The sequence below is a fragment of the Macaca nemestrina genome, chromosome 8, assembly GCF_043159975.1.
Source record: "Macaca nemestrina isolate mMacNem1 chromosome 8, mMacNem.hap1, whole genome shotgun sequence".
Lineage (NCBI taxonomy): Eukaryota > Metazoa > Chordata > Mammalia > Primates > Cercopithecidae > Macaca > Macaca nemestrina.
In genome coordinates this window covers 64154405-64178551 of record NC_092132.1, presented here as the reverse complement: position 1 = coordinate 64178551, position 24147 = coordinate 64154405, and the positions used below count along the sequence as shown (strand labels likewise).

The 24147-nt window shown below is 37.5% G+C and overlaps 1 protein-coding gene across 4 annotated transcripts in view; it reads right to left on the bottom strand.

Moving 5' to 3' along the window:
• Positions 1-1352: 1352 nt before the first annotated feature.
• The window catches only part of LOC112427019 (zinc finger protein 318-like), a 37771-nt gene continuing 14976 nt past the window's right edge, over positions 1353-24147 (bottom strand). For 2 of the 4 annotated variants that reach the window (XM_071068054.1, XM_071068057.1), the window contains exons 2-4: positions 23818-23890; positions 4676-4773; positions 1353-1583 (exon numbers count right to left, since the gene is read on the bottom strand). The gene's annotated coding sequence lies outside the window, so the exon portion shown is untranslated. The remainder of the gene's footprint in view (positions 1584-4675; positions 4774-23817; positions 23891-24147) is intronic. The other 2 variants (XM_071068055.1, XM_071068056.1) reach the window with 1 other exon arrangement.

Sequence of the window (24147 nt, the reverse complement as noted above, 5' to 3'; positions counted from 1 at the left end):
AAGACGTAGGCTGGGAGGCTAGGCCAGTCATGCCTCTTCACGTTTTTCTGCCTGCTTTATATTCACTGGCAGCTGATTAGATGGTGCCCACCCAATTAAGGGTGGGTCTGCCTTCCCCAGCCCACTTAATCTCTTTTGGCAACACCCTCACAGACACACCTAGAATCAATATTGCATCCTTCAGTCCAATCAAGTTGACACTCAGTATTAACTATCACACTTGGCATTATGTTGTTGTGCCCTGCCCAAGCTCTGATTTGCTCAAGAGGCAATTACCTTCTCATACCACTAACCAGTCTCTTTTTCGGGCACTGATCATTGTGCTTACCTTTTACCTGCAGACTTCTATAGCACTATTGTGCACTGCACTTCACACTCAATGCAGTATTCTAGCAGATAGCTATGGCTGTAACAGCATGAATAACTGTGACAAATATGGAAGAAAAGCAGGCCAGGGAAGTTTGGTCTGCAAGTGAGAAGAAGAGGCAGCTGGGGTGTGAGACTCTACTCAGTAGGGAGGTCCCTCTCGATCTTGATCTTTCTCTTGAATCCTTCTCTTTTTAATAAAATTGTATTTTAATTTTATTTTTGTAGAGACAGGGTCTTGTTATGTTGACCAGGTTTGTCTTAACTCCTGGTCTTAAATGATATTTCTAACTCAGCCTCCCAAAATGCTGGGATTACAGGCGTGAGCCACCATGCCTGAGTATGTTTAATCTTTCTCTTGATCCTTCGTATCTCCCCTACCCAGGGGCAGATCCAGATTTTGTGAGCTTGAAATGTATACAATTTGGGAGTTCTTCTTTATGAAAAAAATGATAAAAATTACAATTACAGAATTAGCTGCAAAATAAATATTTATTTAGAATGATTAAAAAACAAATTGCTCTTCCCCTAAGTGGCCTAAGGTGATATGTGAAAACAGTTTGCTATTCATCTGACCCAGAAAACTCCACAAAAATCATGCAAATCAAGAGTTTCAAATCTTTGTGTTCACTTTAAGAACACACATGAAACTTCCCAGGTCATCAAGAGTACACATGTATGAAAAACCACAAGGTATCGGAAAGATGTCACTTTATAGTATGAAAGAAGTCACTTTATAGAAATGGTGTGTTCACACACATCCAGATGATCCTTACTGAAAGGGAAGAAATTGTTTCTAAACCAGAAAAGGCAATTGCACAGAAGAAAAAGAGATCCCAGAAGAAACTGAAGAAAAAAAAACTTATTGCATGGGAATAAAATAAATGTAATTAAAAGTAAAAGAAAAAATAAAACCAACAACAAATTACAAATTTAAAGAAGTTGATGTGTACACAAAGTATCATAAAATCTACAAAAACAGTATGGTTTTTCAAAATAATTAATTGCTTGATGCAACGCTACTATATTTGATGGTATGCTCTGATTACTTCTTTCTATGACAAATGATAAGATTTCAGGGACTTTCATTTCACTGTGGCAATAACCAATTTCATTACTCCTGCATTGAAAACACTCATCGCCCAGCTTGCTATCAATGCCTTCTTTGTAGCAGCATATTATGAATCCCATGTGATCTTAGTCAATGTTGGTATTGCCTGTCAAAACAGCAAGAAATGTATATCATTTTTCAGTGTGTTCATATGACTTATTCCTGTTCACTAACTTGATTATCAAATAATCCAAAGCTTATTCACCTTATTCACTATTTCTTTTTTTTTTTTTTTTTTTTTTTTTGAGACAGAGTCTCGCCCTTTTGCCCAGGCTGGAGTGCAGGGGCGCAGTCTCGGCTCACTGCAACCTATGCCTTCCGTGTTTAACTAATGCTTCTGCCTCGGCCTCCCAAGTAGCTGGGATTACAGGTGCCCACTACCACGCCTGGCTAATTTTTTTTTTTTTTTTGTATTATTAGTAGAGATGGAGTTTCACTATGTTGGCCAGTCTGGTTTCGAACTCCTGACCTCAAGTGATCCATCTGTTTCAGCCTCTCAAAGTGCTAGGATTACAGATGCGAGCCACTGTGCCCAGCCTCACTATTTCTTTTCAAAATGTATCTCTTCCTTTAAATTAATTATGACTCTTGGTATGATCTGAAATTTTTTATAAATTGTAATTAGCCTCTAGATGTCAAATATATTTATTAATTTTGTTTTATATTTCATTAATTTTTATTGGAAATTTTCTATATTTATTAGTAAATAAATATTAAGATAATAAAAGAAAGTATTCTTGATATTCACCTAATTTAGGAGTCTGTAATTCCTTACTATCTTATTGAAACATCTTTCCAAGTTGCAGTTAAAATGGCACATATAAGCTTTATCAACTTTTTGAACACATTTATTCTGTTGAGTTTTTTCTTCTAAGTCTTCAAAAATATACGTTAGATCCTCAGAGAATTATTGGTCCCATGCTCTCAGTCTTAAATAGCTTTATAATGAGCATATTATCCCATATCTTGAAACACATTGTTAAAAAAAACCCCAAATCACATATGCCTTACAATGCTCCATCTACAAAGAGTATACACAAACAAAAATATGTTGAAAATTGGAAGTAGTCAACAATTTCAGGTACTGTGGAGGCAGTTTTTTCCTCCAGCAATGAGATTAAGTGAATGAGCTGCACACTGTGCACACCTTCTACAATTTACTAATGCTTTAAGGAGCATTTACAGCCATTTGTCTCCATTGTCACATGCTAAGTCTCTATATAATAAGTACTTCATGTATATTTTGTCTTTTTATTTATTGTGGAAATAATGACTATTATGATGTCCATTTGACAGACGAAAAAGTAAGGCTTGAAAGTGTATGTAGCTAGCAAATGACTGAATCAGAATCCAAGCTCAGAAACTTGAAATCTAGGGCTCAGGCTCTTAATTCGTACAACGAGAATAGGATTTGGAAGGAGGAAATGTTTGCCCTGAAGTACTACAATATTTGCACCACTTTCTCCTAGGGCTATGTGGGGCAAAGAGACCACATTTAGCAAAGCTGAAAGGGTCAGTTTCTGCCTGATTCCCCTCACGGCTTGTTCTAATGGTTGACTGGATTGTGGCAGCCATTTTTAGCCTCTGAAACCTGCAGAAGGAGCACGTAGGTTTTTAATTTTTATTTATTTGTTAATGATTCAATGATTTACTAAGTCAAACATTCAAAACATACTGCTGGTTGCATTAGCAAAAGAGCAATGTAAAAGCACTCCACAATTTTTCAACGTCGCTCTTACACTGTTTTACTGACTATACAAGACATAACTTTAGTCTACTGGAAGGACCGTGGTGCCTTGCATCCTGCCCCTGAATGACTGAGTAACCGTGACCTCTGTTAAACTACATCACCTCTCTGGGCCTCAGATTCCTTATCCATAAAATTAGAGAGCACACTAAGTGGTCTCTAAGGTTCTTTTCAGCTCTAAAATTCAATTGCAGTGCCAGTTTAAGTAGGAGCATAAGGTACACCAGTACCAAAGAAATTTATTCATGTTTAGTTGCTGAAGTAGTACTGTTTATATATGGAATAATGGTTCCAGGAAAAACATAGAGTAAAAGACAAAACAAACTATTACATCTTCCTAAATATTCTGATTCACTAATTTTCTACAAAATTAAAATGAAGGACTTTGAAATTAATATGCTTTATGGTATATAAGTAAGAATATTATGTGAGATAGCTTTAATACCACTAATGAAACAATAACAATAATACTGTCCTCATTTGCATTCACATTGGTTTATGACAACCAGGTTTATAAGTTCTATGAATTCAGTTTCAAAATTCAATCATTACTGAGATTTGTTTACAAGTAAATGCTCCTGATTTAGGATTATAAACGACCAATAAGCTCATGAAAAAGTATCAACATCACCAAGAATCAAAGAAGTGAAAATCATAGTAATGAAATACCATTTTCTACTCCTTACATTAATAAAGATTGAATGGAAGGGTAAGTTGGCAAACCTTTCCAAGGGAAAATTTGGTGATATATTTGGAATTTTATCTACCTTTGACCTGAGGTCTTTTATCTGTAGAAATTTAAACAGATACTCTCCTGAAAATGTCAAAATATTGTTGGAAAAAATTAAAGAAGACCTAATTAAATGGAGATACATTCTATGTTCCTAAATTGGAAGGCTTTTTTTGTTTTCTTTTGTTTGTTTGTTTGTTTTTTTGAGACAGAGTTTCGCTCTGTCGCCCAGGCTGGAGTGCAGTGGCCGGATCTCAGCTCACTGCAAGCTCCGCCTCCCGGGTTTACGCCATTCTCCTGCCTCAGCCTCCCAAGCAGTAGGGAATACAGACGCCCGCCACCTCGCCCGGCTAGTTTTTGTATTTTTTAGTAGAGACGGGGTTTCACTTTGTTAGCCAGGATGGTCTCGATCCCCTGACCTCGTGATCCGCCCGTCTCGGCCTCCCAAAGTGCTGGGATTACAGGCTTGAGCCACCGCGCCTGGCAATTGGAAGGCTTAATACTATTAATACTTAAAGCAATCCATAGATTCAATGCAATTATTATCATAATTCCAATGGCATTTTTTGCAGAAGTGAAAAAGTGGATCCTTGAATTTATATGTAATTGCAAGGGGTCTCAAATAGCAAAACATCTTGAAAAGAAAAGTTGGAGGGATTCATACTTCCCAAATTAAAAACTTACTATAAAGATGTAGCAATCAAAGCAGTGTGGTACTTACATAAGTTTAAATATATAGATAGACATATAGCAGTCTCCCCTTATGTGCAGTTTTGCTCTCTGCAGTTCCAGTTACCCGCAGTCAATGTCAATCATGGCCTGAAAATGTTAAATGGAAAATTCCAGAAATGAAAAATTTATAAGTTTTAAATTGTGTGCCATTCTGAGTATGGTATAATTGTTCTATTTTATTATTTATTGTTGTTGTTTTTTTTTTGTTTTTTTGTTTTTTTTTTTGAGACGGGGTCTCGCTCTGTCACCCAGGCTGGAGTGCAGTGGCCGGATCTCAGCTCACTGCAAGCTCCGCCTCCCGGGTTCACGCCATTCTCCTGCCTCAGCCTCCCGAGTAGCTGGGACTACAGGCGCCCGCCACCTCGCCCGGCTAGTTTTTTGTATTTTTTAGTAGAGACGGGGTTTCACCGGGTTAGCCAGGATGGTCTCGATCTCCTGACCTTGTGATCCACCTGTCTCGGCCTCCCAAAGTGCTGGGATTACAGGCTTGAGCCACCGCGCCCGGCCTAATTGTTGTTGTTAATCTCTTACAGAGCTTAATTATAAATTAAACTTTGGGTATACATGTTCACTGAAAAAACTTTATATACATATATGAAAAAACACAGTATGTATAGGGTATGCTACTTTCTGCAGTTTCAAGCACCCACTGGGGGTCTTGGAACATATCCTCTGTGACTAACTGGGGACTACTGTATAGACCAATGGAATAGAATTGAGAGTCCAGAAATAAAACCATCCGTCCATGGCCATTTTTTGACAAAGATGCCAAGACCATTCAGTGGGGGAAACAATCGTTTCTTCCAAAATGATGCTCAGATAACTAAATAGACACATGAAAAGAATGAATTTGGACCCTTATCTCATACTATATATAAAAACTACCTCAAAATAAATCAACAACCTAAACATGAAAACTAAAATTATAAAACTCCTAGAAAACAATAGGGATAAATTTTCATGACTGTGATTGGGCAATGAATTCTTATATGTGACCCCCCAAAGCATATATAACAAAAGAAAAAAATTAATAAATTGGATTTCATCAACATCCAAAACTTTTATGCATCAGAAAACATAATCAAGAAAGTAAAAAGACAACCTACAGAATGTGAGAAAGTATTTGCAAATCGTATATCTGATAATGATCTAACATCCAGAATACATAAAGAAACTATAATTCAACAATCAAAAACAAATAATCCAATTACAAAATGGACAAAGGACTTGTACAGACATTTCTCCAAAGAAGATATACAAGTGGCTTACAAGCACATGCAATGATGTTCAACATCAGTAGTCATGAAGGAAATGCAAATCAAAATCACAATTAAGTACCTCTTTACACCCACAGGGATGGCTATGATACAAAAGTGAAAAATAACAAATGCTGGCAAGGATGCAGAGAAATTGGAAGCCTTGTACATTGCTGGTGGAAATGGAAAATGGCCCAGGCATGTGGAAAACAGTGGCAGTTTCTCAAAAAGTTAAGTATAGAATTACCATATGACCCTATAATTTCACTGCTAGGTATATACAGTTGACCCTTAAATAATATGGGATTAAACTGCATAGGTCCACTTATATGTAGATTTTTTTCAATAAATATGTTGAAAATTTCTTTGGAAATTTGCAACAATTTGAAAAAATTTGCAGATAAACCATGTAGCCTAGAAAGTTTTTAAAAATAAGAAAAAGGTTAGGTATATCATGAATGCATAAAATATATGTAGATACTAGCCTATCATTTACTTTCTTAAAATGTACACTAATCTATCATAGAAAGTTAACATTTATCAAAATGTACAGACACAAACACATACCATACATGGTGCCATCTGAAGTCAAAAGAAATGTAAAGATGTAAAACAAATGTAAAGATGCAGTATGAAATCATAACTACATAAAATTAACTGCAGTATATATTGCACTATTGTAATAATTTTATAGCCAACTCCTGTTGCTGTTGCAGTGAGTTCAAGTGCTATGAGTATCTCTTTACAACGATGTGTGATGCTAATCATCTCTGCGTGAGCAGTTGGTCTCTGTAGTAAATTGTGTATCATAGTAAAAAGTGATTTCTCATAGTTCTCACATATTTTTCAGGTTTAGTGCAACAGCATAAACAACCGTAAGATCCATTCAAAGTGCCACCAGTGGTGCTGGAAGTGCTCCCAAGAAGCAAAGTCATGACATTACAAGAAACAGTTGAATAACTTGATATGTACCCTAGATTGAGGTCTGCAGCTGTGATTGTCCACCATAATAAATGAGTCCAGCATCAGGACCATTGTAAAAAAAAAAAAAAGAAGAAAAGGAGATTTGTGAAGCTCTCAGTGCAGCCATGCCAGCAGGCAAGAAAACTTTGCATTTTGTTTCAAAGTATCTTGTTATCGTGTATTGAAAATGCAGCTTTTCTGTAGGTGCAGGATTGTTACAAGAAAGGCCTACCTATAGACTGTAATATGATTTCAGAAAAAGTGAAATCATTATATGAAACTTAAAGCAAAAGAAAGGTGAAGGATCTAAAGCTGGAGAATTTAATGCCAGCAAAGGATGGCTTGATAATTTTAGAAAGATATTTGGCTTAAAAAACATCAAGCAACAGGAGAAGAAGCTTCTGCTGACTAAGAGGCAGCAGACAAGTTCTCAGATGCATTAAGAAAATCGTTGAGGAGAAGAATATCTGCCTAAACAGGTTTTGGATGCAGATGAAAGTGCCCTATTCTGGAAAAAAAATTCTACCTAGGATATTTATTAGTAAGGAAGAGAAGTGAGCACCCACATTTAAGGCAGGAAGGGATGGGCTAACTCTACTGTTTTGTGCAAATGCAGTCAGGTTTATGATCAGGACTGCCTTTATCTATAAAGCTGCTAACCCCTGAGCCTTGAAGGAAAAGGATAAACACAAGTTAACAGTCTTTTGATTGTACAACAAGAAAGCCTCAACAATGAGAAGAACTCTTTTTCTGCTTTAGTTCCACCAATGCTTTGTCTCTGAAGTCAGGAAGTATCTGGCGAGCAAGAGATGCCTTTTAAAGATATTTTGATATTGTACAATGTCCTTGGCCACCCAGAACCCCATGAGTTCAATGTCAAGGGAGTCAAAGTGGTCTACTTGCCCCCAAACACAACATCTCTAATTCGGCCTCTAAATCCAGAGGTCATAAAGATCTTTACGATTCATTATGCATGGTACTCTAAGGAAAGCATTGTCAACACTACGGAAAATAACCCCAGTAGAAAAAATATCATGAAAGTCTGAAAGAATTACGCCATTCATATGCCATTATGTTACAGAAAAAGCCATGAAAGCCATCAAGCCCAAAACAATAAATTCCTGCTGGAGAAAACTGGGTACCAATATTGTGCATTGCTTCATAGGATTTATAACAGAGCCAATGAAGGAAATCATGAAAGAGATTGTGGATATGACAAAAATATATAGAGGGTGAAAGGTTTCAGGATATGGATCTTGGAGAAATTCAAAAGCTAATAGACACCACACCGGAGGAATGAACAGAAGATAACTTGATGGAGATGATTGCTTCTGAGCCAGCGCCAGTTGATAAGGAAGAAGACATAGAAGAAGCAGTGCCAGAAAACAAATGGACATTAGACAATCCAGTAGAAGATTTCCAGTTATTTAAGATTGCTTTTGACTTCTCTTATAGCATATCATAGAAGCACACTTCTATGATATGGTCACTGAAACTAAAGGAAACAGTGGGAGAGGATTGGTACCATATAGAAACACTTTTATTAAAATGAAAAAGCAAAAAAGTCAGACAGAAATTTTGAGGTATTTTTGTAAAGTTATACTGAATGTGACTTCCTTTCATGCCTCGCCTCCCACCTCTTCCACCTCTGCCACCTCTGGGATAGAAAGACCAACACCTCATCTTCTTCCTCCTCCTCAGCTTACTCAGTGTAAAAACAAGGATGAAAACCTTTATGATGATCTACTTCCTCTCAATGAATAGGAAATATATTTTCTCTTCCTTATGATTTTCTTAATAAGATTTTATTCTTTTTTTTAGCATTCTTTAAGAATAGTATATAATACATATACAAAATATGTGTTATTTTGACTGTGTATGCTATTGGTAAGGCTTCTAGTCAACAGTAGGCCATTCGTAGTTAACTTTTGGGGTGTCAATAAAGTTATATGTAGATTTCAAACTGTACAGGAGGTCAGTGCTTCTAACCCTTGTGTTGTTCAAGAGTCAACTGTACACAGAAATAATTGAAAACGTACTCAAACAAGTGCATGTACACAATGTCATAGCAGCACTATTCACAATAGCCAAAGGGTAGAAACAGCCAAATGTCCAACAGCAGAATGGATCAACAAATTGTGGTATATCCATATAACACAATATTATTCACTCATGTAAAGGATCATTCATACATACTGATGTACACTATAATGTGGATGAACCTTAAAAAACATGCTAAGTGAAAGAAGCAAGACACATAAAATCACATACATGATTCCATTTTTATACAATATCCGGATTAGATAAACCTATAGAGACGGAACACAGATTGGTGGCTGTTGGGCTGTGGGAAGGAGAAATGGGGATAAACTGCTCAAAGAGTAAGAGCTTTACTTGGAGTTATGGAAATGTTTTGGAACTAAATAGAAGTGGTGGTTACACAACATTGTGAATATACTAAACACTAACGAATTCTGTTCACTTAAAAAATGGTAAATTCAACATGAATTTCACCTCAAATTATTTTTACACTTAGTAAAGTTTTCTGTGTAATGGTGTTATGTATGATTTCCTTTGTTGTTTATCTGTCTTTTCTAAAGTTTAATAATAAGCAGTATTGTTTTAATTATTAGGAATGAATTGTTTTTAAAAAAATGATAAAAATACCCCAAGAACCTCACAATTTAAAACTACTCTTTAAAGAAAGTGGGAAATATGGCTAAGAAAAATTTAGGTATCGTTTTTACACACTTTAAAACAAATACATTTTTAAACAATATATTTAAAATGTAGCATTTATAATTTTCATCTCTGTTCACTAGCAATTAAATTTCTTTCCATATATTGTTTCCCAGAACTTTTTAAAGGTAAATTAAAAGAATGGCAGCAGAAAAATTCATTGACTTATTTTAGAACTAGTGCCTTTGCAGGAAAGGAGAGTTGGTGAAAGGGACTGAGAGATTGGGATGAAAAGGTAAATTCAAATCTTACTTTTACAAAAGGAACAACTAGCCATTTAGAGAATGAGAAAAAAGTTCATTTCACAGCTGCCTTTGTTTTCTCTCTCTTACTCTATCTGCATAATATAGAACTAAGAGAAAGTAAATGCACAACACTTTTTTTTCTTTAATCATAAAACTATTCCCTGAATAGTTTCGTTAGAGTAGTTGAGCTTTGTTTCGAAAAAATTAGAGAAGCAATAAAGAAGAAAGATTTGCAGTTCTCATTGCTTCTAATTTTCTTCGGTAATGAGTTTTCGGCTTAAATGTGTATGCAATTTGTCCTTTTTCCTTACAGGAGCCAAGTTTCGTTGTGGCACTCAATTTTTCTGTTGAGGAAAAACACAAACATTAGTATCAGCCCAAAGTGAGAGTGGAAAACCTTTGGAAGAACATGGAAGGTGTTATTGAAAAGAAGAATAGATCAAAGATTTTAATTTTTTCTTTTTATGAGTCATGTAGCAGAAAAATATAAATAATAAAACAATTAGATATTGCCAAGCAAAACAATGGCTTAAATTGTCTCTCACAGCGTGGTTTGCTGACCACCTGAATCAAATTTTTCCAGGATGCTTGTTAAAAATACAAAGGATAGGTTCAACTCCAGAACTGCTGAAGCAGAGACTAAGGGGGTGAAGCAAGGTTAAAATGAAACTACACATAAACACACACAGTCTAAGCCAGAAGCCAGAGGAGGAAAAATGGCCCACTCCCTGTTTTTGTAAATAAAGTTTTATTGGAACACACTCACAGTCTATGGCTGCTTTTGAGCTACAGTGGCAGAATTGAGTATTTGTGACAGAGATGATACAGCCTGTAAAACTTAAACTATTTATTGTTTGGCCTTTTACCAAAAAGTTTGCACCCCTTCTCTAAGCAAATGCCTCTCAAGCTGTATTGTGGATACAAATCACCTGGGAATGATTTTAAACAGATGACTCTGATTCAGTAAAATCTGGAATAGGCCTAAGAGTCTGTGTCTTTATAGATTCCCAGGTGAAGCTCATGCTGCCATCTTGCAGATCAGATTGGAGTCGAAATGCTCCAGAATAGAGGTTCTAGAGTACGAGGAATATACCTTCTCAGCTCCAACACAGACCTACTGGTTCAGAAACTCTGTGGATGGGATCCAGCAATCCATGCCTTATTGAGACCCCCAAGGTAATTCTGATGCATGGCAAAGCTTGAGAGCCACTTATCCTTATGCTACATTATCCAATATGCTAACTGTCCACATTATCCTTATGCTAACTGAAACTTGACAACCACTATCTTCAGAGAGCCTGAAATTATATGTTCATGTTACATTCCATTATCACTGATTCTCCTAAACACAATATTATGTTGGTTGATCATAATAATCAAAAGGGAAGGAGACACTGTATGAAATTGCCACTAAATGTCACATTATTTATTTTTCCCTTGTATCTTCAGTGTGGTGGTTTTAAAGACATAAAATTTAAAATGTGTCTCCACTGATTTAATATAGTTTAATATGTTACTTTTGGGGACGTCTATTTTCATGGCTGCACAAAATAGCTCCAAATGCCATGTCATTTCTGAAATGAGCAACAGAGGGAGCTAGTGTTATAATATTAATCCTTCAGGATGGGGCATTTTCACACTGGCTGAATTAGTGAAGGAATAGCTTCATGACTCATCCTTGAGTAAAATGTTATTGTTTGGATTTATAGTTTCTACTGTCCATGTTCGATACAGTCCTTTCCAATGCCAAAACAGCTATATATTCAAAATGACTGACACCTGCAAGCAATTAGATTTGATTACTGTCAATATTCACAGGCTTCCTTACATGTTCAAATGAGGTTGAAGCTACCAGAGCTTATGAAAACACAGATTATTTTCTCATTAAATGTAAGGTTTTTGGGAGAGGGGGGTGTTAACATAATCATGAGAATCAATCTAATAAGACAGAACAATCCCTTTCCAGGATCTAAGAGAAACTGAGACCAACAGGTAGATGCTTCAGGGCATTTGCTAGAAGTGGCTATTTGGATACGTGATATGATAGGAAGAAGCAAGCCATGTAATGCTGAGCTGAATGATGTCCCTTACTGGTAGCACCAGAAGGAATACAAACCGTTAGCCATAATTGTCCAATTTGTCAGCAGGAGAGACAATGTTTACAAAATGCAATGGAACATATTCCCAGAGGTGAAGAACCAGCACACAGATGGCAAGTAGACTATATTAGGCTGCTGCCATTAGCACCGGGAAGATTTAAATGGGTTTTGACTGGCATGGATTCAGGACTTGGCTTTGCTTTTCCAGTCACACAAACTAATGTCAATAATATAGTTAAAGGATTGAAACAGAATATACTGTATCAATTTGGCCTACCAACTGACATTTCTTCTGATCAAAGATACCATTTCCTGGCACATTCTGCACAATACTAGGCAGAGTACCCAGGGCAGTGAGTACTCAGTAATGTTTGCAGATGTAGGAAGAGATGGATGGAGAACCGAATGACTGATTGAATTGACAGATTAAAAGAGGTAGTTGAAGTCTAATGAAGGCATTATCAGTGTGAATGAAAGAAAAACAAACTAGAGAAACATCGTATAGGTGGAATCTTAGAGTTTGATCATTGTTTAGATACAGAGATCAGTGAAACAAAAATGGCTGATGAAAGAGAGATGGGGCCGGGCGCGGTGGCTCAAGCCTGTAATCCCAGCACTTTGGGAGGCCGAGATGGGCGGATCACGAGGTCAGGAGATCGAGACCATCCTGGCTAACACGGTGAAACCCCGTCTCTACTAAGAAATACAAAAAATAGCCGGGCGAGGTGGCAGCGCCTGTAGTCCCAGCTACTCGGGAGGCTGAGGCCGGAGAATGGCGTGAACCCGGGAGGCGGAGCTTGCAGTAAGCTGAGATCCGGCCACTGCACTCCAGCCTGGGCTACAGAGCGAGACTCCGTCTCAAAAAAAAAAAAAAAAAAAAAGTAGAAAGAGAGATGGTATCTTGAACATTAATAAAAGAATCAGAAAGCTAATTGAGTTTGGGAGGAAAACTAATTGAGTTTGGAAAAGATGAGTTTCATTTTAGACTGAATTGGAAGTGCTAGAACATCATTTAGGACAAGCTAAACAAGAGGCTGTTGGCATTGCAACTTTAAGTCTTAGATGAGAGGTTTAGAATGGAAATAGAGATTGGAATTATCTTTATAGAGATCTTAGGATAGTTTAGATAGATGATATATTCAATTACAAATTTACTGATATGTTCAATAAGCATTTATCAAAGACTTGAGGGTTCTAGGCACTGGGTTACAGGCTGAGTATAATAAGCGCCAACATTTGTTGAGTATTTATACAGTAGGCATTGCTTGGTGCTGGGAATGGAGCAGGGGACTTAGATGAAACTTAGATCCTAGTGGGGGTAGACCGAAAATAAAATTAATAAGTAAAATATATGCTATTAGATGGTGATATGTAGAAAAGGAAAGCCAGAAGGTGGGATAGAAAATGTTAGGGTTAAGTACTTTCAATTTTAAATGAAGTAGTTAGGGAAGGCCTCACCGAGAAAGTGACATTTGAACAAAGACCAGAGCAGATAAAGAAGCAAAGGTATCAGGGAAACAAATGTTCCAGGCAGAGCAGAAAGCAGCAGTATGAACACTAAGTGCAAAGGCCCAAGGGTAGGAACGTGCCTGGAGCACTGGAGGAATGGTTAGAAGGCAGGTGTTTCTGCAGCAAGGGTAGAGTAGAAGGACGTAATGTCAGGCAGGTAGCAGACACCAGCTCCTGTAGGCATTTTAGGCTGCTGACATGATTTTCGTGGAGGAGTGATATGACCTGACTTAAGTTCTAGTAATATCAGCCAGGCTTCTGTTGGAAATTATAATTAAAAGGGAAAGAGCAGAGGTAGTTGAGAGGCTAATCCAGACAAGAAATGATGGTGCTTGGGACCAGGTTAATAGTAGTGAGGTGGACAGCATTGGTTGTATTCTGGGTATATGTTGAAAGTAGAGCCAACACTGTGGGGAAAAGAAAGAGAGATCAGACTGTTACTGTGTCTATATAGAAAGAAGTAGACATAAGAGACTCTATTTTGTTCTGTATTTGAGATGCTGTTAATCTGTAACTCTACCCCCAACCCTGTCTTTGCAAAAGACATGTGCTGTGGTGACTCAAGGTTTAACAGATTTGGAGATGTGCAGGGTGTGCTTTGTTAAACAAATGCCTGAAGGCAGCTTGCTGGTTAAAAGTCATCACCATTCTCTTAATCTCAAGTACCCAGGGACACATACAATGCGGAAGGTCACAGGGACCTCTGCCTAGGAAAGCTAGGTATTGTCCAAGGTTTCTCCCCATGTGATAGTCTGAAATACAGCCTCCTGGGAAGGGAAAGACCTGATCGCCCCCCAGCCTGACACCCGTGAAGGATCTGTGCTGAGGAGGACTAGTACAAGAGGAAAGAAGGCCTCTTGGCAGTTGAGACAGAGAAAAGCAGCTGTCTCCTGCCTGTCCCTCGGCAATGGAACATCTTGGTGTAAAACCCGATTGTATGTTCTATTTACTGACAAAGGAGAAAAGCGCCTTAGGGCTGAAGGTGGGACGTGCTAGCAGCAATGCTGCTCTTTAATGCACTAAAAAGGTTTATGGAGATGTTTACATTTGCATATCAAGGCACAGCACTTTTCCTTAAACTTATTCATGTCACAGAGATCTTTATTCATATGTCTTTCTGCTGACCTTCTCCCTACTATGATCCTATTATCCTGCCACTTCCCCTTTTCCAAGATGGTAAAGATAATGATCAATAAGTACTGAGGGAACTCAGAGACCGGTGCCAGCGGGGGTCCTCTGTATGCTGAGCGCTGGTCCCCTGGGCCCACTTTTTCTTTCTCTATACTTTGTCTCTGTGTCTCATTTCTTTTCTCAAGTCTCTCGTTCCACCTAACGAGAAATGCCCACAGGTGTGGAGGGGCAGGCCACCCCTTCAAACACAACTCGTAGATTGATTGTGGAGCATAAGAAAAAAAGAATAAAAGATGATTCCAACATTATTTACCCTGAGTAATTATGAGAATGGTGTTATACCTGACTGAAGATGAAGAAGGCTGAGATGGAGTTTGTGAGAAGTAAGGATTGGGAGTAGTTTTAAACATGTTAATTGTGCAATACTCATTAGACAATCCAGTGAAGTTAGAGAAGCCTGTTTTATATGAGTCTGGAGTTCGGGAGAGAATTCTGAGTGGGAAATCCAAATGCAAAAGTTGTCCTGTACATATGATGTTTGCAGCCTGAAACTGTTTATCTCTTGGCGATCTCATCAAGAGAGTCAGTGTAGAGAGAAAAGGAGATCAAAGGTTTTTAGGGTCAGAGAAAACTATAGGAACAAAAAAGGGAGTGACTATCAAGGAGTGTATACTAAAGGGAGACACATATGGAAATAAGCGTTAAGTGTATTTGTACTATAGAGGGGTTCAAAGGAGAGAGAGAGGTCAAGACTACCAAAGAAATGAAGGATCAAGAAAGGTTTGATAGAGAAAAACTTACTGGAAGTGCGGGGAGGATGAGGATTTTCCAGACAGAGAGAAATGACATTAACAAATCCAGTTTGTTGTGGCAGGGTAGTGAAGAGTAATGACTCTGGAGCCGGAGTGCCTGGAGTTGAATCCCGGCTCTGCCATTTACTAGATGTGTAATGTTGGTTGAATCACTTAACCTCTCGGGGCCTCAGTTTCCTCATCTATAAAATGAGGATAATAATACATACATAGGGTTGTTATCTGGATTAAATAATAAAATATTTGTAAATTTCTTAGACTACATGACACTCTGCATGTTATACATAAGTTTTAATTAAATCTATAGAGATTTGGAACTTTATGGAACAATTTGGAAATTACAGTGGTTGGGGTATAGAGTAGGTGGGGAGAGGAAATGGTGTCTAAGGCTGGAAATGCAGATGAGGGCCAGCTCACAGAGACTCTTCGTGTTATGGGAAATAATTTGAACTTTTCCAGTAAGCATTTAGTCAGATTCGTGTTTTTGAAACAATTCTAACAGTAGGGTGAAGGTTACCAAGTGATAAGGTGAGATTAGAGGCCGAGTGAAGCAGAGATTGTGTGACAAGAAAGAGCAGATGTGAACAAACTGGAGAGTGTTGAGCAGATACAATTAACAAGGCTTGGTCATCAGTTAAATGTGAAGAATGAGGAAAATTACAAAGGCTGAAATGATTTCCAGATTTTCTATTGTGTTACTGGTTAGCTGATGATCCATTTTGTTAGAAGGAATACAGGAGGAAGAACATGTGTTAAAGACAGATAATACTCTGTTTTGTGAATGTGGGTTTGAGTACATCTGTGACATTCTGGTTGAGATGTTCTGGCACTATAGGAAATGGAAACATGGAATGCGATGTGATATAAGGCTGTGACTACAGGAGAGGGGTCCAGGCTAGAAATATAGATTCAGAAGTCATCATCATGCTGGTGGTTGGAGGAGTCATAAAATTGGCGGGAATGTCTCAGGAATTGTGTATAGAATGAGAAAGCCAAAGCAGAGCCCTGCAAAGCATCAGCACTTGGAAATGAGAAGGCTGAAAAGGAAGCAAAACTGTTACAGAGGTAGAAGCAACAAGAAAGAGAAGCCAAGGAAGAGGGAATATCAAGGGAGATAAGGACTGGAAGCCAAATGCTGCATAGAGAAAGGTCAAGGGGGTGAAGACAAAAGAGATTTCGTTAAGTGTGGCAATTATGAGATCACTGGCTCTCCACCAGAAAGGTGAAGTGCTGAAAGCAGGAAGCTAATTACAACGGGTGTAGCAGACACAGTTGGTGCCCCTCCCATATTTCTTTGGCATTCACTATTTCCAACCTTGCCAATGGTGTCCTACTGAAAGCACCTGCTACTTTATATGAGGGCTTTTTCATTAGCAAGAGCCCAGCCTTGTCTTGGAGTTGGTCAGATGTGCCAGAGTTAATGCCTGCAGGAGCAGCCCACAGTGATTTAAGATGTGAGTTGATTGGTAAGTACCCCAGTATTCCTCTTGCAAGGAGAAAGCACCCTTAAGATATGTTCTACAGTTTCCCAAAGATGCCAAATGAGATTCAAATCCCAGTTTACCACAATAGTAATCTAAGATAAACACATTCTCTATTGACTTTTTTCCTACCTTGACTCACTTCCTTTTCTCCTAGCAAAGATTATCCCCCAAGTAAACTACTCCCATCAAATTCTAATCAGAGCCTGTTTCTGGGTGTGCCCAACTTATGACAAAAGGTCATAAAAGTTTTAAGAGGTGAAGATAAAAAAGAATTAAAATATTTAAACTGTTTATGAATGAAAAAAGATAGAACCGTAACTAGAAAATGACATAGAATCATGAGACATTTTTTCTTTATGTCATGGGAGAAAAGTTTATATGCTGGGGGGACAGAAACTATAGGAAGGCGTAATAGTGGAGCAGGGTCCCTGGGATAGGGGGAAGGCATGTGGTAGCACAAGGAGGGGTTAAGAGTTGAGGAAGAGGGATGCCTTTTTATTAAGTAAACAGAAAGGAGAGAGGATGGTGACAGTAACAAGTAAGAGCACAGTTGTGTATGAATGTTCTGGTAGCCAGAGAGCAGAAAGGGAGCTCATTTACTAACTGTGAAGGAGATTGGTGTGACAGTATAAGTCTATTGGCCAAGAAAAATGATAGAAGATGGAGACAAATAGAATGCCCTCATTTAGGTGGCAAATAGAAGAGGAGAAACATTTAGAGAGATAAATCAAGAAACAAGTAACAGCAACATGGAAACCAAGAAGGAATGGTTTTAAAGGAGAGAGTGATCAGTGTTCAATTTTTTGAATGAACATCAGTAATTTTGGAAAAGAATTTCTTTTGGGTCAATGGAATAGAAGCTATCTATTCAAAGGATAAAAGAGTAAGTGGATAGGGAAAAAAATAGAGAATGGCAAACAGATGAGATCTTGACCAGAAGATAATTCCAAAATATGTATTCACATCAAGTTAATGGAGAAAAAACCCAAAGGTATTTCCAGGCACACCAAAATACCTGTATTTAGAACTCTTCAGATATTTGGTTACGCTATATGAAATTTCTCAGATTTGACCATTTTTAACTTACAAAAATGTCAATTTCATATGATTTGACCTAATATTCACAAATATCGTAGGGAGATTTTTTACTGACGAGAACTCAGATTCTTAGGTTACCTATGTCAACTATCAACTCTAAGTCTATTGTGAATACTTAAGGCATAAAACTGCCAAGAATACTATGTGGTTAGCAAAACACCATGGATGAAAGATAGTGGATGAAAGATAATGAAAATTGACAAATCATTGATTTTATTTTTAGTATTTTAATAACATATGTTCTACCAAAAGAATAATTTCTGTAACAAAGTATTAGAAATAATCAGCTTTCTAAGGCCGAGCACAGTGGCTCACACCTGTAATCCCAGCACTTTGGGAGGCTGAGGTGGGCAAATCATGAGGTCAGGAGTTCAAGACCAGCCCGGCCAACATGGTGAAAGCCTCTCTCTACTAAAAATACAAATATTATCCCAGCATGGTGGTACGTGTCTGTAATCCCAGCTACTCGGGAGGCTGAGGCAGGAGAATTGCTTGAACCCGGGAGGCAGAGGTTGCAGTGAGCCGAGATCACACCATCGTACTCCAGCCTGGGAGACAAGAGCAAGACTCTCTCTCAAAAAAAAAAAAAAAAAAAAAAAGAAAAAAAGAAGAAGAAGAAGAAGAAAAGAAATAAGCAGCTTTCTTTTTTCCTGGATTTTCACAAATATTCTAAAAATAAAAATATCTCTCTAGAACCTTTAGGTTTTAATTGGAGAATTTTTGAGAGTGAAATGGCTAGAGTAGAATGAAACTGTGAATGGTGATTTATCTGCTAGAGACATCACTGAGTGAAAACAACTTCAGTGAACTTGATTATTTTGGATCTTACTCCTTGCCTCAGTAATTTTTTTTCTCAAATTTAATTGCTTCGAGGCCAACGATGAAGGGCGTGTAAAATGCAATTAACAGATGAAAAATACCTCCTGTGATTTGATATTAAGCAGGAGTGATGGAGTGTAACATTAAAGAATGGTATCAGAGGTGCATATTCTGCATTTCACTTTAATTACGTCAATTTCAGGTTTTGGAACACTGGAATTTCACGCATGCTTAATTAAATTACGTCAGTACCAATACTTTGAGCTCAAAAGAATTTTTGGATAAAGTTTCAAAGACTACGAACATGGGGACAATAATTATTTGCCCTGCTGGCTAGTAGACCAGAGTATGCTCTTGAAGTCTCTTCAATCTGTAAATATCTGAATAGAATTCAAAGCTCATAAGATAACAGACATAACTTTGAGTATACATTGGACCCATGAGAGGGAAAGTGGTCTATATTAATTCCTCAATCCTCCAACCCCTATAAATGGTTTCAGATGCATGTATTTTTTTTTTGAAGATGTAAAAAGACAAAAATCAGAGACACTACTAAAATATTTTTAAAAATTAAATTATTTTTTTCAAAGACAATGTAATAGATCCAATTATATCCATTTTATAGATAAGAAACTAAGGCTTTAGGATATTAACACTTAAGCTGTACACTGATGGTCATACAGTTGATACCCAAGCTCTATCTGTAACACATCAAGCACAAAATTCCTGTTCTAAGTGTTCCTTAAAATGGATTATATGACTCTGCAGGAATTATATATTTTCTTCCCTTGTCCCTGTTTATGTTGACAATCATGCTTGCTTTTTTTTGTCCCTTCTACAGCTCATGCCCTGGCTCCTTTTCTCCCCTTTACCCTTTCTTAGAGGCATTCTATGATAAAAATGAAAGTCATTGAAGGGGTCTGAAGTCCTCTTAGTGGGGACATTAGTTATACTGTGGTTCCAGGAAAACCCAGAGGGCGTAATGGCATAATAGTTAGCTCAGGTGCTGTAAAAAGTATCTGGGGCCACAGAAATTGCTAGCTTCATACATTTTGAGGTAGACCAGTTATTTGCTGGGCTGTAAGGCTGTGATCTTAGAACATTTGAACATGTAATAAAGTTCTTGGGGACTAAAGAGAACCAGCATTTTCTGAAGATTGAAACTGGACCCCTTCCTTACAAAATATACAAAAATTAACTCAAGATGGATTAAAGACTTAAATGTAAAAGCAAAAACTATAAAAGCCCTGAAGACAACCTAAGCAATATCATTCAGGACATTGGCATAGGTGAAGATTTCATGATGAAGATGCCAAACAATCGTGACAAAGGCAAGAACTGACAAACTAAAGAGCTTCTGCATAGCAAAGGAAACTATAAACAGAGTAAACAGACAACCTATAGAATAGGAGAAAATTTTTGCAAACTATGCGTCTGACAAAGGTCCAATATCCTGCATCTATAAGGAACTTAAACAAATTTACAAGGAAGAAACAACCCCATTAAAAAGTGGGCAAAGGACATGAACAGACACTTCTCAAAAGAAGACATTCATGCAGCCAAAAGTCATATGGAAAAAAAACCCAACATCACTGATTATTAGAGAAATGCAAATCAAAACCACAATGAGATACCATCTCACACCACTTAGAATGGCTATTATTAAAAAGTAAAAAAATAACAGATGCTGGCAAGGTTGTAGAGAAAAAGGAATGCTTACACACTGTTGGTGGGAGTGTAAACTAGTTTAACCATTGTGGAAGACAGTGTGGTGATTCCTCAAAGACCTAAAGACAGAAATACCATTTGACTCAGCAAGCCCATTGCTGGGTATATACCCCAAGAAATATAAATCATTCTATTATAAAGACACATGCATGTATATGTTTATTGTAGCACTATTCACAATAGCAAAGACATGGAATCAACCTAAATGCCCATCAGTTATAGACTGGATAAAGAAAATGTGGTACATATACACCATGGAATACTATGCAGCCATAAAAAAGGGTGAGATCATGTCCTTTGCAGGAACATGATGGAGCTGGAGGTGATTATCCTTAGCAAACTAACAGAGGAACAGAGAACCAAATACTGCATGTTCTCACTTAAAAGTGGGAGCTAAATGGTGAGAACACATGGATCATGGAGAGGAACAACACATACAAGGGCCTCTCAGAGGGTAGAGGTTGGGAGGAGGGAGAGGATCAGGAAAAATAACTAATGGGTACCAGGCTTAATACCTGGGTGATGAAATAATCTGCACAACAAACCCCCATGACACAAGTTTACTTATATAACAAACCTGCACATGTACCCTTGAACTTAAAATAAAAGTTTAAAAAAATGAATCTGTCACCCCTGGAAATTTTATAAAAATATGATGCCACATTTTTACATGAGTACAAATTAGGATAACCTCATGGTATATTTGCAAGTTTGAAACGTGTATGTTGCAAATGTTTATTAAGATACTGAATAAGAAAATATAATAAAAATAGTGCAGATTTTTAAAAATTGGCATTTAATGTTTGTTCAGTTTATTTACATTGTTAACAAATAAGTTAGGTAATTCTATTCATAATAATAGTTACCATTCACTGAATATTATATGGTGCTGATATATATACATGCATGCATACTTATGTATGTATTATTGTCCCATTAAAATGGGCATTATGATCCCCCTTTAAGGTGAAGAAACAGAAAGTGACTTGCTCAGGATTATACAACTCATGTGTGGCAGAGCTAAAATTCCAGCTTGGTTCCTTCTGGCTCCAAATTCCACATTTTTTCCACCCTACCATGCAGCTTCCCAAAGGAGCACTCAGGTTGCTTTCCCAGTTACATTATCACCTCCCAGTTGTCAGTGTAACCTTGTCAAGTGGGAGGTCAGAAGGAATTATGTGGCCCCCTCAAAATTCACTTCCTTAATTGCTGAGCTCAGCTAACTCTAGCTGTACTCAGCTGAAAGGTGAAAATCAACAAAGTAAAAACTGCTAAGTTATGTTTCCTTTACCTAATAAAATAATTTAAGAGAACTCTTATAAGCCAGGATTAATAACCTAGGAATAATTTTATTGAACCATTTGCTACTTTTTCCTGAGACACTTAAGATATTTCATAGTTCTTCATTCATCATCCTATTTTCTTTTGTAAAAAATAACATTTCTAATGAAAGCATAACACTAGGCAGAGAAGAATGCACAAATCTGATATGTCCAGCTTGGTGAAATATCGCAATGTGAATCTACCCATGTCGTCATCTTCCAGATAGAAAACTTTGCCAGCACTCTGAAGCCCCATTCCCAAGCATTCCTCCTTCTCTCCTTCCCAAAAGAAACCATTATCTTGGCTCCCACTAGCACAGATTAGTTTTATCTATTTTTGATTTTTTAACAAATAGGATCTTCAGGTTTTAATTTTTGTGTGTGCAGATTCCTTCACTCAATATGTTTATCGTTGAGTGGTTGCAAATAGTCATAGTTCTTTCTTTATCATTGCTTTCATTATTCCATTGAATGAATATGTCACACTAAAAGCCCCATTTTACTGTTGATGAACACATGAGTTACAACCATGTACCACATAAGAGTTTTGGTCAATCATGGGTCACATATTTGACAGTGGTCCCGTAAGCTCATAACTCCATATTTTTATTGTACCTTTTCTATGTTTAGATATGGTTAGCTACACAAATACTTACCATTGTGTTTCAACTGCCTATAGTATTTAGAACAGCAATGTGTTGTATAGGTTTGTAGTCTAGAAGCAATAGAAAATGCCACGCAGCTTCGGTGTGTAGTAGGCTATACCATCTAGATTTGTGTAAGTACTCTCAATGATGTTTGCACAATGATCAAATCACCCAACGATGAATTTCTCAGACTCTATCCCTGTTGTTAAGCAATGACGATGTTGCTTGACTATATTTCCATTTTGGGGTTATTACAAATAACCCTACCATGAACATTTTTGTACATGACTCTTGGTGTAAATGTTCAACTTTAATAGATAATACCACACAGATTTCCAAAGTGGTTTACCAATTTACTATCTACCAGCCAGGCTTGGTCAGTAGGAATGGTTCCTACTCTACATGTTAGTCCTGAGTTTTAATGTAAATTATTAACAAGGTTGGGGGCTAGAAAGAGGCATCACTTTTGTCCTAGTGAAACAGAGATGTTAAATATTGCACCCAGGATGACTCAGCAGTATCTCTGGATTTGGTCATTGTGAGCTACCTTCTAGTTGCAAGAGTTAGCACACTAGCTAGAAGTGTTTTCTGGACCATTCTGTGAACAGAGGCAGTTTAATAACATGTGGCAGGGCACCAGTGGATGATCTCATGTGTGAGTAACCACTCTTAAATCACCTTAGTATTGCTGTTGATTCATCAGTGTGAAAACAGCAATATCAAAGTAAGCCATGGAGGAGGGTGGAGGCACCACTGTGCTGTGATCACAGCAAAAGTTAACCCTAGGGTCTTCCTAAGGCATCTGCCTATCATAGTGTTTGTTTGAAGTTCTGAAGACACCAGAACTTTTACAATGCCACTCTAGAAGGTAGCATTAGTGGAACTGACAACAGGTGCCTGAACATCTGATCCATTTCTTTTAAGTAGGACAAAACCTTTTATACAATTTCTTATGAATTCTAATTCTCTTAGAAGTTCTTGTAAATGTTACCTACTTTTTACTTAGTTAAGAGAAGATCTGCGAGAGATGACAATTTCCCTTAGATAATTCTGGATACCAAGGATAATCCAGAAATAAGTATATAAAATGAAATAGATTTGTAATCTGTCTTTGAAAAGTTCAGTGAGTATGTCGAGATGGTGTGGAGAAACAGAGACTAAGATTCTTGAATTTATTTGCGCGCTCGCTCTCTCTCTCTCTATATATACACACATACACATATATAATTAATTTTCTTACCGATATTAAGGAGAAACTGAACAAGAAAGTTAAACTTACAGCTTTCAAAGAGAACCTCCACTGCTTGCTTCAGGAAACTTAGGTAGGTGAAGAGGAAAATGTGATGTAATCTCTGAATAATAAAAAGAGGATTTAATAGAGGCTTAATCTCCAAGGCATTTCCAGTATCCAAAGTTTCTTTGACTACAAATCCATTCTCAAACTCTTGGTTGTCTTTTTCTTTCTTTTTTAAAAAAATTACACGAGGCCAGGCACGGTGGCTCGAGCCTGTAATCCCAGCACTTTGAGAGGCCGAGACGGGCGGATCACGAGATCAGGAGATCGAGACCATCCTGGCTAACACGGTGAAACCCCGTCTCTACTAAAAAA